The 17,400-nt window shown below is 38.2% G+C and overlaps 1 pseudogene; it reads right to left on the bottom strand.

Annotated features, from left to right (window-relative positions):
* LOC131755514 (RNA/RNP complex-1-interacting phosphatase-like) overlaps nt 1-17,400 on the bottom strand; it is a 248,669-nt pseudogene that overhangs the window by 17,508 nt on the left and 213,761 nt on the right.

Below are 17,400 nucleotides of genomic sequence, written 5' to 3'. Positions count from 1 at the left end.
GTTTCTAGAGGGAGCAAATACGAGGGCAGCAGCCATACCACTGCTTTGACAGGCTTAAGCAGCGGCAACAGTTACAGGCACCGAACCTTAGGAACTCTGGTTGGCCATCTACCTCTCACGGTCTTGAAATCTTAATTCTTAACCCTGCCTTCTTCCACCATATTTTCTCCTATTCAGGGAATAAAAATTACCTATACACTTGCCTTAGAAGAAATCAAAAGTCAGTAGTAGTCCAAACGCTTTTTAAAATTGTGTTTTCTGTCCAGTTGGAAATGAAATAGATGATTGAATTTTCTTCATCATTCATATAGTCAATGTGGAAAACATTAGGGCCGTGAATTTCAATACAGTAAGATCAAAAATTTTAAATTGGCCTTCCCAAACCAGTAATAAGTAACCGATATTGTATATAATGCTAAAATCTTAGAGACTGAGCTTGATATTTATAAACTTGTGAAAACATTAGCTAATTTCTCCTCATATTTCTCATGCCTCAAACCTGAGTATTACTTTTTTAAAAATAAATTTATTTACTTTCTTGTGTGTGGTACGCAGGCCTCTCACCACTGTGGCCTCTCCCGTTGCGGAGCACAGGCTGCGGACGCACAGGCTCAGCGGCCATGGCTCATGGGCCCAGCCACTCCGCGGCATGTGGGATCTTCCCGTACCGGGGCATGAACCCGTGTCCCCTGCGTCGGCAGGCGGACTCTCAACCACTGAGCCACCAGGGAAGCCCCTATTTATTTACTTTTATTTTGTCTGCGTTGGGTCTTCAGTGCTGCGTGCGGCTTTTCTCTACTTGCGGTGAGCGGGGGCTACTCTTTGTTGCGGTGCATGGGCTTCTCATTACAGTAGCTTCTATTATTGTTCCACAACTCTATGGGTTGCTTTTTAGGTCCTATGAAGAACCCTAGAAATTAGTTCATGTAATTATAGGTTTTTGCAAAATTGTCAGAAGTGAGATATTTTAACTTCCATCAGGTAAGACCAGCGTCTCTTTCTTTGCCAATCTTTCTTCTATCATATTCAGCTACGTTGGATCATATTGGAATGGCCACAGGCTTTTTTGAAATCTGGCTAAAGAGATGTTTTAAGTGAGGCTATTATGTGATTTTCAGACACCACCATATGTCATTGACTATATACTATCCCATTACAGGAATAACTTCCAGTACTCTTACTGACTACTCGACTGACTTAACTAGCGCAAGACACAGAAGCATAAGGACAAAAACCACCTTACAGTACAGCCATGTCTTGCACTTCACAGCTCTGAAAGCATGTGCATTTGAAGAAAAAAAAAAGAACTGAAAAGTATAAAACCAGAAGCTTTTCTGTGGAAAATTATTTCAATCATTAGGCATGTGAAAGAGAAGTCAAAGATTCAGTTCTCATCAATGCTCCGTCAAAACGGAAATTTTCTTCTGTCAAGAATATACTCCAGGGGCTTCCCTGGTGGCACAGTGGTTAAGAAGTCGCCTGCCAATGCAGGGGACACGGGTTCGAGCCCTGGTCCGGGAAGATCCCACATGCCGCGGAGCAACTAAGCCCGTGCGCCACAACTACAGAGCCTGCGCTCTAGAGCCCGTGAGCCACAACTACTGAGCCTGTGAGCCACAATTACTGAAGCCTGAATGCCTAGAGCGCGTGCTCTTCAACAAGAGAAGCCACCTCAGTGAGAAGCCTGTGCACCACAACAAAGACTAGCCCCCACTCACTGCAACTAGAGAAAGCCCGCACACAGCAACCAAGATCCAACACAGCCATAAATAATTAAATAAATAAAAGAATAGACTCCATCAGTAATGTGTGTAATGGAATGGTGTGAATGAGTATTTTATCAGAATTCCTGTAATGCACAAACCTATAGCAGTACTGAAATCAGTAATGCATTTATAATAGTAAATATTTATGAGGAAGTAGTCCATAGAGATTTTCTCAAAGTTAACAATGAAAATTAATGTGACATTATCAATAATAGATTGTGAAGCTGAAATAAACTTTTTTAAACTATTAATAACTAAAAGAAAATTCTAATCAACCATGTTAAAAGTAACCTATGTCTATAAACTACAAAGTTTATTTCTTAAAATTTTATTTCTAAAATACATAAATTGTCATATGAGGAGGCAGTAAAAGAATTTATAGCTAAAAGAGTGGGGAAAAGTTTTATACAGACACATCTGGCAGTAGTTAACTTTTTTTTGTTTTGTGCGGTACGCGGGCCTCTCACTGTTGTGGCCTCTCCCGTTGCAGAGCACAGGCTCCAGATGCGCAGGCTCAGCGGCCACGGCTCACGGGCCCAGCCGCTCCGCAGCCTGTGGGATCTTCCCAGACTGGGAACCCGTGTCCCCTGTATTGGCAGGTGGACTCTCAACCACTGCGCCACCAGGGAAGCCCAGTAGTTAATTTTTAAATGTCATTTTTCTAGATTTTGTGACACCTATAGTATTGATATTTGAATGCATTAAAAAAATTGTACTTTGAAGATTTGTTACTTCCAGGTAAAATAAAATATTTTGAAGCAAAACAACGTTTCCACTGAGAAAAACAAAAAATGCCAAATAAAATAGACAGCCTTCAATCAAAAAGTTCTAGACATACCAAGAGATAGAATCATATGACAAAAATTTTAAGAAAAGAACAGATAATACAAAAATATTTATATAAGATACTGTGTATCTTTATCAGGAAAAGTCTTTATCAAGAAAAAACTTTAAAACCATCAGAAATAATATTATATTTTATTTACTTGTGTATTTTATTTATATATAGACATTTATATATTTATATAAAGAACTTAAAGATAAAGCCCTAGTTAAGGCAGTGACAATAGCAGTAGCAGTGGGAGTGAAAAGAAATGCTAATATTCAAGCATATTTTGTCAGTAAAAGTCCAAGATCAAATGTCGGACTGCACACATGGGATGGATAGACAGAGTGGGAAAAATCAAAGTTAACTACAGAGGTTCTAGCGAACATGGGGTTGCCATCACCCAACCCAAGGGGTTGCGATCATCCTCAAGGTCGAGGAGACTCAAAGGGAAGGTCATGCATGGTCAGAGGAAAAGTTAATTGGTGGGAAAATAAGACTCCCGGTCTCTCTATCTCTTTCTACCAGTTTTTTAAACATCTTTATTGGAGTATAATTGCTTTACAATGGTGTGATAGTTTCTGCTTTATAACAAAGTAAATCAGTTATACGTATACATATGTCCCCATATCTCTTCCCTCTTGCATCTCCCTCCCTCCCACCCTCCCCATCCCACCCCTCTAGGTGGTCACAAAGCACCCAGCTGATCTCCCCATGCTATGCGGCTGCTTCCCACTAGCTATCTATTCCTTACACCAGTTTTGTTTTTCTGCTCATATACATAGCAGCATTTCATTCAAGAGGAAAGTCATTGATCTGACTGGTCAAATTAAAAAACACAGTTCAAGGCACATTTACAGTGGTTAGTAATTTAGAATTACTAACCACAATTTAGAAAGTCATGTTCCCAGTTTCCCTCTTCCTACACCGTGGAACACATTGACCATTTCTCCAAAGTTTCCACTCCATAGAGCGGACCAGAGATGACATTAGCCCAGAACTGAGAGCTTGGCACGAGATGGTGTCAGCCCCACCTAGAGCTCTGGCATAATTTATAACCCAACCCAGCTCTACACACAGCTCTGCATGGAATCTTGGGACTAAACTCAGCCATAATAATGTGATTCTGTTTTGCATTTGGTTTTCTTCCTTGCTTCACTTTCCCTGGCCACTCTGACAAACAAACTGTCAGGCATTCCTGGGCCACTCACTAACTTTATTCCATGTAATGTCATCCAGATTCCCAAGAAAATTACTAACAATAAGGAGGGAAATTGGGAACATGGTGAGTTTCAGATGCCTGAAATATACAGGTAATTGAATCCAGTTAAGTAGCAAATTATTTGGATCTCTAATATGCCAGTAGAATAGCAGACTAAGCTCAATTCAATGTACTCTTACTGGAGACACATGTAAACTCTGGGTGAATTTTGAAAAAGTGAAAAGCACATAGCTGAGATTAAAAGAAAGAAAGGAACACCTGCATGTTTCAGAAAGTAACAGAGAACTTAAATCTAGAGAAATAAGAGCGGACTGATGTCTATGGGTTCTGTTCCTTAGTATAGGCCTTATGTAAATAGGGGCTGGAGCTAGAAATCTCACATTACCTTGAGGCCAGGAATTTAGACTGAGGAAGGAACAATATTGAGAAGTTGGTACAGATATCCTACAGAAAGTTCATGAGGAACTGCTTAGTCCATTAAGAGGGCCAAGGGAGGTGGTGAGGAAGACTGATATCTCTTTAAACCCTTCAGGTACAGAAAACATCAACACCTCTGAAAAGTAGGCCTGTCCTTCCCAGAGTTGTGATGGCCAGCTTGTCACTAACCTGTAGGGCCCTGTATGGATCAGAAACTGCAAGGAGAGTAATTCAAAGAAAAACAGATGCAGGATGGCTGTGGCAATAAATCCTAGGACCCTATCAGAAAGAAAATTAAAACCACTCTGAAGGGAAATTTTAACAAACCAGAGCAGATAGTATCCTAACCAGAATAGAATAATAATTCTGAGGAAGTTACTTGAGTTATTTAAGTAATATTCAATGCATTTCCATGGCCAGGCCCTTTTGAAGAATTCTAAAACATATACAAACAATTCATTTACATCTTATATATCCCACCATCCAGAGCAAAATTCACTTCAGAACTGTACTGGTGGAAACTGGGCAGCACTATGGAGAAAATAAAAAGGTGTTTACCATCAAAAAATGTGAAGGGAAGAAAGATAATGTCTAATTTTTAATTATCCTGTGGTTTATTTAAATCTTTTGGAAACCCAAAATAGAGAAAACCTAGGAGGAAACGAAGATTTACATATTTAGAGGTTTATCAACTCATCTATCAAAGCTTTATTAATCTCTTCTTTGAATAACATTCCTGAGAGGTATAAATGTGTCCAGTGATAGGGTTGAATAAGCCTGAGAGAATTTCAATTGTTTCCTATTCTTGGTCAGCTATTAAGACCTTTCAGGAGCATCTTGATTTTCATGGCATCATCCAACAAAAAGCAGGATAGTTTACAGAAAGTCCTGGTCCACTTTTTGGCGTGCTTCTGTGTTTATGTTTTTGTTTTTTTCACATTGGGCGGTTCCATTAGGCTACCTATTGCAGACTCCCTCATTCACGTATGCATTCATTCAAACAATATTTACTGAGTTGAGATATTTAATTAACACTCAATAAATGATGCTTAGATGAATGAATGCGCTTTTTATCAAAGTAAGTGTTAAGTACTGAGAAAAATTACAGAATGTATGATCCCAGACCCACAAAAGCTTATAACTGTGTTGAGGATATAACATATGCTGAGGAAATAAGTAATATATCATATTGGACAGTTTCTAAGTTCAAAAATGAGTTCTTATAAATAATCAGAGCCTAAGGAGGACAAAGAAGGGACAGTTCATTATGGGTTGAATCTATCAATAAATGTACCTTTCAGATGAGATTTGAGATTGACCTTAAAGAAAGAAGAGGACTCAGATATAGGAACAGAGCACAAAAAAGGCATGGTGATAGCATGTGCATAGATAGTGTGGCCAACATTTATGTTCTTCATTAAAGATAGTCAGAGATAACCCAAACGTAACTGTTTCCATGGGTCCATTCTCAGTATCCAAACAAAACGGCAAATCCTATCTTAGCAAAACTACTGAAAAACACAGTCTTTAACAAAGAGATTGTGAAGGAAAGGGGGAGAGAAAGGCTTGCATCCCACACCACACAACAAAACTTATTTAATTATTTGTTTAATTTTCTCCCTCTAAAAATTTCCTCTCCCTCTCTCTGTACGTCTCTCTTCTCCCACGTCTGGCCACACTCTACCAGCCATCTTTCCAGATCTTTCCAGAACTCTCTATCCTAGTTTCATTATGCCACATTTTAAACATCTCACAGGTCTCCAGGATGAATCCCCATCACTTATTCCACAAAGACAAACAAAGGACACTTCTCAGGATCACGTTTCTTTGAAGGAAGAGGTCATGAGCAGTGATTATAAATAATATAAGGTAGAGAGCAGTGAAGTAAAATACCATTTTTCCTCTTAGAATGTGAATACAGGGAACTTTGGGAAACTAGAAAATCTAGCAAGGATTCATTGATTATTATTTATTTTCAATGAATGAAATAAAATGTAATAATACAGCTAAACTCTGACAGGTGAACTTTTTCAAAAGGTGCTTTCACACCTTCACTATTGGGATGTGTTTGATAAACACATCTTTCCTTCTTTACTTTCTTCTTTCTTTGCAGATACTGGCACCAAACTTTCAAACAATACGAACCTTCCCATAAGTCCCTTGCCAGGCAAGATTAAGGTAAAACAATCCAAACAGATTTTTGAAGAAGATAACTGGTTGAAAGCACAGGAAAAGTGTTGGGTTTCTCTTTTCATCAGTCACATGAAGAGTAATGTGGGAACTGGTTTAAAAAGTCTCTCTCCATGAGGGGCTAAGGTTAAGATTAGAACTTCTGAGGGCAGAAGAGCAAAACAACCACAACAATCCACATATTTTCAAGAGCTGCCCTTTGGATGTGAGGGATTCATTTTTCCCACTATTTTTTCAGCAACCCAACTGGTGTCTTTATTAAATGACATAAGAGAATACAGTGTGGCCAAGAAGACTTAGATTTCCTTAGCCCCAAGTCAGATATTCTCAATTGACTGTCCACTCAAATTAAAAAGAGAGGGCTTCCCTGGTGGTGCACTGGTTGCGAGTCTGCCTGCCGACGCAGAGGACATGGGTTTGTGTCCTGGTCCAGGAAGATCCCACATGCCGTGGAGCGGCTGGACCCGTGAGCCATGGCCACTGAGCCTGTGCGTCTGGAGCCTGTGCTCTGCCACAGGAGAGGCCACAACATCGAGAGGCCCATGTAACGCAAAAAAACCAAAAAAAAAACACCAAAATCAAAACAGATAAAAAACAAATTAAAAAGAGAGATTTACAAGAGGAAACTGGATACAACTGAGTGTACTTTTGTTTCAACCTTTACCTGAATTTTTTGTTTAGTTTTCAATTCTTCGCTGAAGTGCCTACATTAATATGTTTTTAAGAACATTGCCTTAAGTTGAAGTATTCATTCAGTATATTCATTTACTATAATTTAGAAAAGCCAAATGATTTAGGCAAATTCATTTCTATATTGCCACAGCAGTGTAGTGTGAACTAAATGACACCTGGCAGTTCTTTACTTAGATACTAACTCAATTAGAAGGTAGAACAAGGATACCTACCCATTCAGGGAAGGAAAGGTCACTTAGCCTGTGTAGCTGTCTTAGGTCTCTTATCATCACAGTAACAAATGGAAGACTGAAAACCATATGATCATCTCAATAGATGCAGAAAATGCTTTTGAAAAAAAATTCCATATCCATTCATGGTAAAAACTCTCCAGAAAGTGGGCATAGAGGGAACATACCGCAACATAATAAAGGCCATATATGATAAGCCCATAGCTAACATACTCAATGGTGAAAAGCTGAAAGCATTTCCCCTAAGATCAGGAACAAGTCAAGGATGCCCACTCTCACCACTTTTTTTTTTTTTTTCACCACCACTTTTATTGAACGTAGCTTTGGAAGTCCTAGCCACAGGAATCAGACAAAAATAAATAAATAAGTTAAAGGACTCCAAAATGAAAAGGAAAAAGTAAAACTGTCACTGTTTGCAGATGGCATGATACATAAAAATCCTAAAGACACCATCAAAAAACTATTAGAGCTCAAAAACGAACTTGGTAAATTTGCAGGATACAAAATTAATATATAGAAATCTACTGTATTTCTATACACTAACGGTGAACTATCAGAAAGAGAAATTAAGGAAACAATCCCATTTACAATTGCATGCAGAAGAATAAAATACATAAGAATAAACCTGGCTAAGGAGGTAAAAGACCTGTACCCAGGAAACTATACGACACTGATAAAAGAAATTAAAGATGACACTAACAGCTGGAAAGATATACCATGGTCACAGATTGGAAGAATTAATATTGTTAAAATAACCATCATACCCAAGGAAATCTATGGATTCAATGCAGTCTGTATCAAAATATCAAGGGCATTTTCCACAGACCTAGAACAAATAATTTTAAACTTTGTATGGAAACACAAAAGATCCTGAATAGCTAAAACAGTCTTGAGAAAGAAGAACACAACTGGAGGAATCATGCTCCCTGGCTTCAGACTGTGCTACAAACCTACAGTAATCAAAACAGTATGGTACTGGCACAAAAACATTGATCACTGGAACAGAATAGAGAGCCCAGAAAGAAACCCATGCACTTATGGTCAATGAATCTATGACAAAGGAGGCAAGAATATGCAATGCAGAAAAGTCTGGGCTTCCTTAGGGATGGTTTCATCAATTAATTTGTTTTCTTCAATGGACCATACATTCCATGTCTTTGTATACCTTGTGATTTTTTTGGTTGAAAATTTGCCTTTCAAATATTATAATGTGGTGTCTATGGAAATCAGATTCTCCCACTTTCCCAGGGTTTTCTGGGCTTTTGATTGTTGAAGTCTGTAGTAGTCTGTTTGTTTAGAGACCTTTCCAAACTATTTTTGCAATGATTGAATTCCTTATCGTATGTAGGCACTGAAGTCTCTGTTCCTTTCGTTCATGCTTAGCTAATGTTTTGACAGAGATTTCCTTGAATTCCTGCACCTAAAACAAACAAAAACAAATATACACAAGCACATCCACATGCACACTCAAAAGCACACACCTCTTCCCATTGTGCAGATTGCTGGATCACTTCTTCAACATTTAGCTGACCTGCATTGAGTTCAGGGCTCAGCCCATGGTAAAAGCTTAGAGACTCCTCTGGTGTTTTCAGAACATGCCTCTTATCTTGAGTATGCATGTGGCTTTCTTAATCTCTCTGGACACATGTGTACTTTTTGTATGTTCTAATTTCCCAAAGAATCTCCCCCAACTTTTGCTCCTGGATCTTATGTGGTCTATTGTATTTCAATGCACGGTCTTCTGCCCCAGCCATCTGTGCTTTGTTAGTTCACCTTGCACTTTTTTTGAGCAATGACCGCTGCTTTTCCAGACTGTGTTCCAAGTTAGGTAAGACAGAGATAAGCATCTTGTGTCAGTCCTTCAGGTAGCTCCCAGACAGGTGAGAACAGATACACATAATAATCTGAGAGTACGGTCTCTTCTGCTCCCTCCGGAAGCAGGATTGAGGGTCCCATACTAGGAATGGTCTGCTGCTATTTTAAGACTGTCATTGCATTAAGACTCCACCACTTTAAGACCATCACTACACTAACAGTGGATGGGGCAAGGGAAAATAAAAATGCCACAAAGCTTTCCTGCCATTTTCAAATTGCCTCTTCCCTGGTTCAGTATGTGTTTGGTTACTGGAAATCTTTGGCTGATTTCAGGACAAAGAGAAACTCAAAGAACCCCACAACAAGAAACAGTATCATCACACTCTCAGAAGCCAAAAGACAGAGAAAGAATCTTTTCTCCCAGAGGAGAAAGAAAAAGGAAATTTGTTGCAAAACAGGGATCCTCAAAAAGATTAATAGCTAATTTCCTATCTGAAACCACAGAAGCAAAAGGCCAGACATATTAAAGTGCTGAAAGAAAAAAGCTGTCCACCAAGAATTGTATATTTGGTCAAACTGGTTTCAAAACTTAGGGAGAAATTAACATATTCCCGGATGAACAGAAGCTGAGGACGGTTGTTTTACAACTTCCTACCACTGCCCTAGGAGAAATGCTCAATTGAACCTTCAGGTTGAAATGAAAGGACATTAGACAGCAACTCGAAGCTGTATAAAGAAATAGAAATCTCCAGTAAAGATAAATACATGGGCAAACACTAAAGCCAGTATTGTGTTACTGGCTTGTAACTCTACTTTTTATTTCTTACATGACTGAGAAAACAAATGCATAAAATAATCATAAACCCATGTTATTGGGCTCACAAAGTATAAAGGTGTATTTTTTGACAACAATAACGTAAAGAGGAGAAATGGAACTGTAGGGCAACAGAGTTTCTGTGTGCTATTGAAATTAGTTTCAATTCAAATTATATTGTTCTAACTTTAGAATGGTAAATGTAGTCTTCTTGATAACCACAAAGAAAATATCAATAGACTATATGCAAAAAGAAATGAAAAGGGAATCAAGAGTTCACTACAAGAAAATCGGCTAAGCACAGAAGAAGTCGGTCATGGAGTAAATGAGGGGCAAAAAATGCATATGACATACAGAAAACAAGCAGGAAACAGAAAGATTTAAGTTCTTCCTCATCAGTAATTTTTGAAAAAGTAAGTGGATTAAGCTCTCCAATAAAAAGATAAACATTGGCAGAAAGGAGTTTAAAAACAACCATAATCCAAGTATATGCTGTCCACAAAAAACTCGCTTGATTTCTAAAGACACAAGTTGGTTGAAAGTTAAAGCATAGAATAAAATATCCCATGCCAATAGTAACAAAAAAGAAAGAAAGAAAGAGAGAGAGAGAAAGGAAAGAAGGAAGGAAGGAAGGAAGGAAGGAAGACAGATCTGGGATGGCTATGTTAATATCACACAAAAGAAACTTTAAATCAAAAACTATCACCAGAGGATAAGGAGGCCACTGTACGTTGATAACAAGTTCAATCTATCAAGAAGATATAACAACTATAAACATATATGTACCAAACAACCCCCAAATATGTGAAGCAAACATTGACAGAATTGAAGGAAGAACTAGATAGCTCTAAAATAATAGTTGGAGATCAATACCTTGCTTTCAATAATGGATAACACATCTAGACAGAAGATCAGTAGAGAGGTAGGGGGACTGAATAACACATTTAACCAACTAAACCTAACAGCCATATATAGATCACTCCACTCAACAGCAGAAGAATACACATTTTTCTCAAGTACACATGGAACATTCTCCAGGATAGACCATATGTTAGGCCACAATACAAGTACCAATACATTTTTAAGAAATGGAAATCATACAAAGTATCTTCTTTAGCCACAGTGAAATGAAGGTAGAAATCAATAACAGAACCATTGGTAGCCATTTCCCATCATGCCTGCCACACATGATATAAAGCAATAAAGGAAAAAACATAATTCACCATTTAGAGAAGTGGGAAAGAGGACATACCATTGACACAGAGTGTGTGCTGTTTCCTGTTGTCAGGGATAGAAATAAATTAGCATCGTTTATTCATTAGTGTGTTAATTCCTTGGTCAATCATTGGGCAGCTGGTGTTTCTGCCTGATGGGAAGATTTCCTATACTCAGTGTTGAGTGGAGCCAACCTTGAAAGAGACATTTAAAAGTATTATACTGTGATGGGCTTTGCAGTACCCTTCCTCCTATACCAGTATTTAGGCTGGGGTATTTCCACGGAGTGTGTACAATCGTAGGCCTCAGGTCACCAAAATTTAGTTTGATTCCTTTTGTTAATACATTCCCTCAGTACTTTGTCTTTTGTATCCTTTTGCATTTACTTCATTCTGTAGTATCACTGCGAAAGAGCTTTGTTTCCTGTTCAGATGCCAAAAAGTGGATATCAATACCTCCTGAGTTTTACACATCAGAGATCAGTTTTAGATATCAGGGACAGAGACAGCAACTATTTCCAATGACTTTGAGACATACATTGACCATGTGATTAACATGTTGAGTGTTGAAATGTGTGTCAAGCTCATTATACTTGCTCTAAAATGTTTCAAACTGCAAAGATTTAAAAATCTTTATCTTTGAATAGTTTTCCTGTGCTGTCCCTTTGCATCAGACTGTTAATGTGCAGTCTGGCAACTTCAAATAATGTGGCTTTGTAACCAATTATTTACAGATTGTTTTATCCACAGAGAATCTTTTTTTAGATAAATTTATTTATTTTTGGCTGTGTTGGGTCTTTGGTGCTGCACACGGGCTTTCTCTAGTTGGGGCGAGCAGGGGTTACTCTTCGTGGTGGTGTGCAGGCTCCTCATTGCTGTGGCTTCTCTTGTTGTGGAGCATGGGCTCTCGGCACTGGGGCTTCAGTACTTGTGGCACGCGGGCTTCAGTAGTTGTGGCTCATGGGCCCTAGAGCACAGGCTCAGTAGTTGTGGCACACACGCTTAGTTGCTCCATGGCATGTGGGATCTTCCCGGACCAGGGCTTGAACCCATGTCCCCTGCACTGGCAGGCGGATTCCCAACCACTGTGCCACCAGGGAAGTCCCTACACAGAGAATCTTTTTTTTTTTTTTTTTTTTTTTTTTTTTGCGGTATGCGGGCCTCTCACTGTTGTGGCCTCTCCCGTTGCGGAGCACAGGCTCCGGACGCACAGGCTCAGTGGCCATGGCTCACGGGCTTAGTTGCTCCGCGGCATGTGGGATCTTCCCGGACCAGGGCACGAACCCGTGTCTCCTGCATCGGCAGGCGGATTCTCAACCACTGCGCCACCAGGGAAGCCCTACACAGAGAATCTTAAAGTCAAAACATACAACTCGATTAACTACACTTCCTCCTGTTCACATTTCGCTCATCTTTTCTTCATCTTCTGTCTATGTTTCCTTGGCCCCGTTTATATTATGCACTTTTCCCATTATATTTGATTGTGTGTATTCTGGTGAGTTACCACAATGCTGTATGAGACACGGTAGGATAGAAATGCATTGAAGTCATCCATATATATGTAGTTTGCTTGAGTGCAGTGTTTTTTGTTTTCTGTACTGAATTCATTAGCATGGGTCGGTATGAAATTTAGCGTAGGTCAATATGTAATTTGTAAACTAATAGAGTCTTAAAAGTGAGGAATTAAGTCTTTTAAATTTAATTATTTATTGTAAAGAGCACAATAGCATACATAAACAGATGCCTAATGAAAACTTGTATTCTAATTTGGAACTCTCATGAACACCTATTTTTTTGTTCATCTAATGGTATGATAGTAGGCCATTTGATTATTTTTATTGTTATGGCTTTAACTTTAGAACTAGGAAATATTCATAAATTTTAAAAAGTATTTTTCTTTATTTGATGGGGGTGGGATACTGGAGAAATGAAAGGTCAAACACCTAGTGAGGAATCCATAGTTGTCTATACATTGTGTACTTTTATTTCAATAACTGATTTAAAATTCCTAAAAGGATGCTATAATAAGTTATTATGCCATTTTACAGACTGAATTAAGTGAATTTCAGGGAGGTATGAAACTTGCCTAAAGCTATCCAGCAGCCAAGTGGCAGAAGTGAGAATTAAATCCAAGTACACCTATCGCCAAAGTTTCTGCTCATCTCTTTACACCACCCACTTTTTTTTTTTAAACATCTTTATTGGAGTATAATTGTTTTACAATAGTGTGTTAGTTTTTCCTTTACAACAAAGTGTATCAGTTATACATATACGTATGTTCCCATATCTCTTCCTTCTTGCATCACCCTCTCTCCCACCCTCCCTATCCCACCCCTCTAGGTGGTCACAAAGCACAGAGGTGATCTCCCTGTGCTATGCGGCAGCTTCCCACTAGCTATCTAATTTACATTTGATAGTGTATATATGTCACTGCCACTCTCTCAGTTGGTCACAGCCCACCCTTCCCTCTCCCCATATCCTCAAGTCTATGCTCTAGTAAGTCTTACACCACCCACTTTTAATAGCCAATGCTTTCCTGCTTACAAATATGACTGAGGTTTCCAGACAGTCAGCATTGCTTTTTAATCAGACAGAAAAATTACTGTTGATTCTCTAAAGGCATATTCCTTTTCCATTAAGTGACTTTAGTTGTTGAAATAATACTTTCAGGCAGTAGTAATCATACAGTTGGAGTCTAAGAACAGAACTCAGGGATATGTCTAGCAGTCAGTAAAGACCAACTGGGCTCACTGATGATATTTACGGTCATTTCCTCTAGACTAACATAATCTCATTAATAAGACCCCAGTCATTCACAGTACTGCCCTTGCCTGATTGTTTGTTCTTCTCCATCTATCACTCTCTCTTTCCCCATATTATGATTATTTTTGACAATTTTTGGTGAATTAAATTCAGGGATTAGTATTCAGGAGTACTAGTCACAAAAGCAGAGAATCCTAGCTCACAACAAAGGAAGAAAATAGAGAAAAAGTATAAATTATATAAATATACACACATCCACACATGTACCAACTATAGGTTGCACTCTCCAAAATCTATTCAGTATCTGCACATTTATTGTATATTAGCAGTAAGACTAGAGATGAGCGTAACGTTCTGTTTACAACATACAGAAAACAGACCCAAATATGGAAATTACTAGCAATGAGAATGGGGAAGAAAGACTATAACAAGGAATGTAGATGATATTTTTGTTTCCTAGCTATGATGCCAAATATTGAACTTTCAACTTGAGACAAGGAGGCCATAGAAAGTTGTATTCGTTTCCTAGAGCTGCCATGACAAAGTACCAGAGACTGAGGAGGTTAAACAACAGAAATTTACTTACTCACAGGTCTAGAGGCTAGACATCTGAGATAAGGTGTCAACAGGATGGATTTCTTCTGAGCTATCTCTTCTTGGTTTGTAGTTGCCATGTTTTCCTTTTGTCTTCACATGGTCTTCTCTCTGTGCACGGCTGTGTCCTAATATTGTCTTTTTATAAGGACACCAGTCATATTGGATTAGCGCCCACCCATTTGGCCTCATTTTCTTTCAATTCCCTATTGAAGGGCCTTATCTCCAAATACAGTCCTATTACGAGGTATTGGGGGTTAAGACTTCCACATATCTACTTGAGCAGGACACAATTCAGCTGATAATAGAAGAGTAATTTAAGCAAGTAAGTAACTATTGTTTACGGTGAGTTGCTTAAGGAAATGAATTTACTCAAGAGAAACAAGAAGACATTACATAACAGTGTACGTTATACAAAGATATTAAATTAATCTTCATAACATCCTTTGAGATGGGCATTAAATTAGACTAAGCAAGATTAAGCAACTTATCCAGAACTGTATAGTTGGTACTTTCCAGAATTTAAACCAGGTATTTTCCCAGTTCCATTCTATGTTATATATTCATTTTATTATTTGAAATGAATTTTGAGTGTTCATTTTGCTTAGTTTCTGAAGTTATATGGGGATAGAATGGAGTTGGATATTTTCAGTGACATTCACACATGGGGAAGGAAATTGAGTCCAGAAGCTTCAGCAATGTTTCCATGGAGAATGCTAACAACAGAGCCAGAAACACCGTCATTCTTTTGGTTCAGTGATCTTTCCTAAAGCACTACAAGAATCAATTTTAAGAAGCCCGATGTTTTCCAAACTTTCACCAGAGGGCTCTGTAGGGTCCTCTAACAATATCTAAGAGACTAACTAGTTTCACATTCCAAGCCACTTAAGACAAGGAGTTCTGATTGTTCTCTGTGAGGAAATCAAGTGACAACCATAGCTGGTAATGTAGGATAGTTTCTGCAGGGCCCAGGCAAAACCTAATACACAGCAATAATCATTGTTAACTGAATCTTTGACAACGATTAATCAGGTATCAAAGAGGTCTACAAATTGGGAGAAATTATGATCAAAGAGAAACAGAGACCACAGATACTTAATTAATGCTCAATTATTTACAAGTTTCACTTTGGTTAACCTAATTTTCCTTCTTCTAGACAATTTCCAATTCATCTCCACAAAGAGACCAGAATAATCACCTTCCAATACAATATTTACTGTGATCCTTTAATTAAAAGCACACAGTGACTTCTACATTCACTCCACCAAGTTTTGCTAGGAGAGAAAAGGAGACCTTATATTTTGTCTTGAATTAGATACAGCTCCACAGTTGACTTAGCTCATCCTACTGGAAGCACTTTGACGGCAGATTCTACAGTCTTGTCTTACATCCTCTACGGAATCAAGCTAAGGGAATCACGCATAGTTACAGCTGGAAAAACACTTGTTCTGGGTTGATACTTTTAGCCTTTACCACCAAGACTGTATCACCAAGATCTATCTTTACAGTATCTGAACAGGAGACCTTCTTGCCTTCCGTTTTCATATTGACTAGGAAGGTAAAGGGAAGAACTGAGAAGTACCCAAAGTCAGCTAGCAGCCAGCACAGATGAATCATCTGTGGAGATATTGTTTCTTTCAAAAGATATAAACATAAGAGGAAGTCCTAGTGTTTGAAACAATTGTGCATAATAAAATTCCATGAAAACCTAGAAATCCAGATGCAGATCAGTAACATATTGGTTAAATAAGCTGTTATGTTCATGCAATGGACAAGTGTACAGACATTAAGAAGAACGAGATACTCTTTCCTATGAGATTCTCTTTTCACTGAACTCATCAGTGCTGCAAAAACAATGTTACATAATAGTTTTTCTTTAACATTATATCAGGCATCTTCATCTTGTCCTGCATTTATTGCCAGTGTTACTAAAGTTTATCATTTACCTCTTTCTCTTTTAGACATATAATTTCTTCTTATTTTGGAAGCATTCACCAATCCCTATTTTACTCTTTCTTTTAAATTACCAATGAATATTGAATTTTATAAAATATCTTTTGGGGGATATTTCAAGTGATTGTACAGTTCTGCTCTCCTTTGACCTCGTGATATGGTAAATTGTATTTTGTTATTTTATATTATGTAATTTATTATATATTGTATTATGTTTACTAATTACATTTATTATAATTACATTATAGTTAAGGTAGCATTTTGTTTCAGATAGACAAAACAACCAGTGGAATAGGAAGCGTCTTAAAATTAGATGCAAGAGCATAACGGAATTGGGATTAAAATAAAATTCACATTTTGGATCAGTAGCAAAAATTATTCAACACAAGTGGGAAGATATGCCTATCATTACTAACTTCTAGATAGAGCAACTAGTTAAAAGTTAAAAAATAATGAAACTGTAAAAGTATCAGAAACCTGGGAGACTTGAAATAAATTATTCATGAGGAATACCTTTCTAAGATATAAAGAGGGGCTTCCCTGGTGGCGCAGTGGTTGAGAGTCCGCCTGCCGATGCAGGGGATGCGGGTTCGTGCCCCAGTCCAGGAAGGTCCCACATGCCTCGGAGCGGCTGGGCCCGGAAGCCATGGCCGCTGAGCCTGCGCCTCCGGAGCCTGTGCTCCGCAACGAGAGCGGCCCGCGTACCACAAAATAAATAAATAAAAAGATACAAAGAAAAAAGGATACATTTAATTATATAACAATTAAATTTTTCCTCATGGCAAAATGCACTACAAAGGTCAGAAAACAAGCAAAAGAAATTGGGAAATATATTTACAAATGGATATGCTTTCTTGACAACTTTTTAGAGAAGCATATGTTTCTTTGTCCTTTAACCTGTTA

The sequence above is a fragment of the Kogia breviceps genome, chromosome 4 (genome assembly GCF_026419965.1).
Source record: "Kogia breviceps isolate mKogBre1 chromosome 4, mKogBre1 haplotype 1, whole genome shotgun sequence".
Lineage (NCBI taxonomy): Eukaryota > Metazoa > Chordata > Mammalia > Artiodactyla > Physeteridae > Kogia > Kogia breviceps.
Note: the sequence above shows the minus strand (reverse complement) of the source record. Positions and strands in the feature narration are given on the sequence as shown.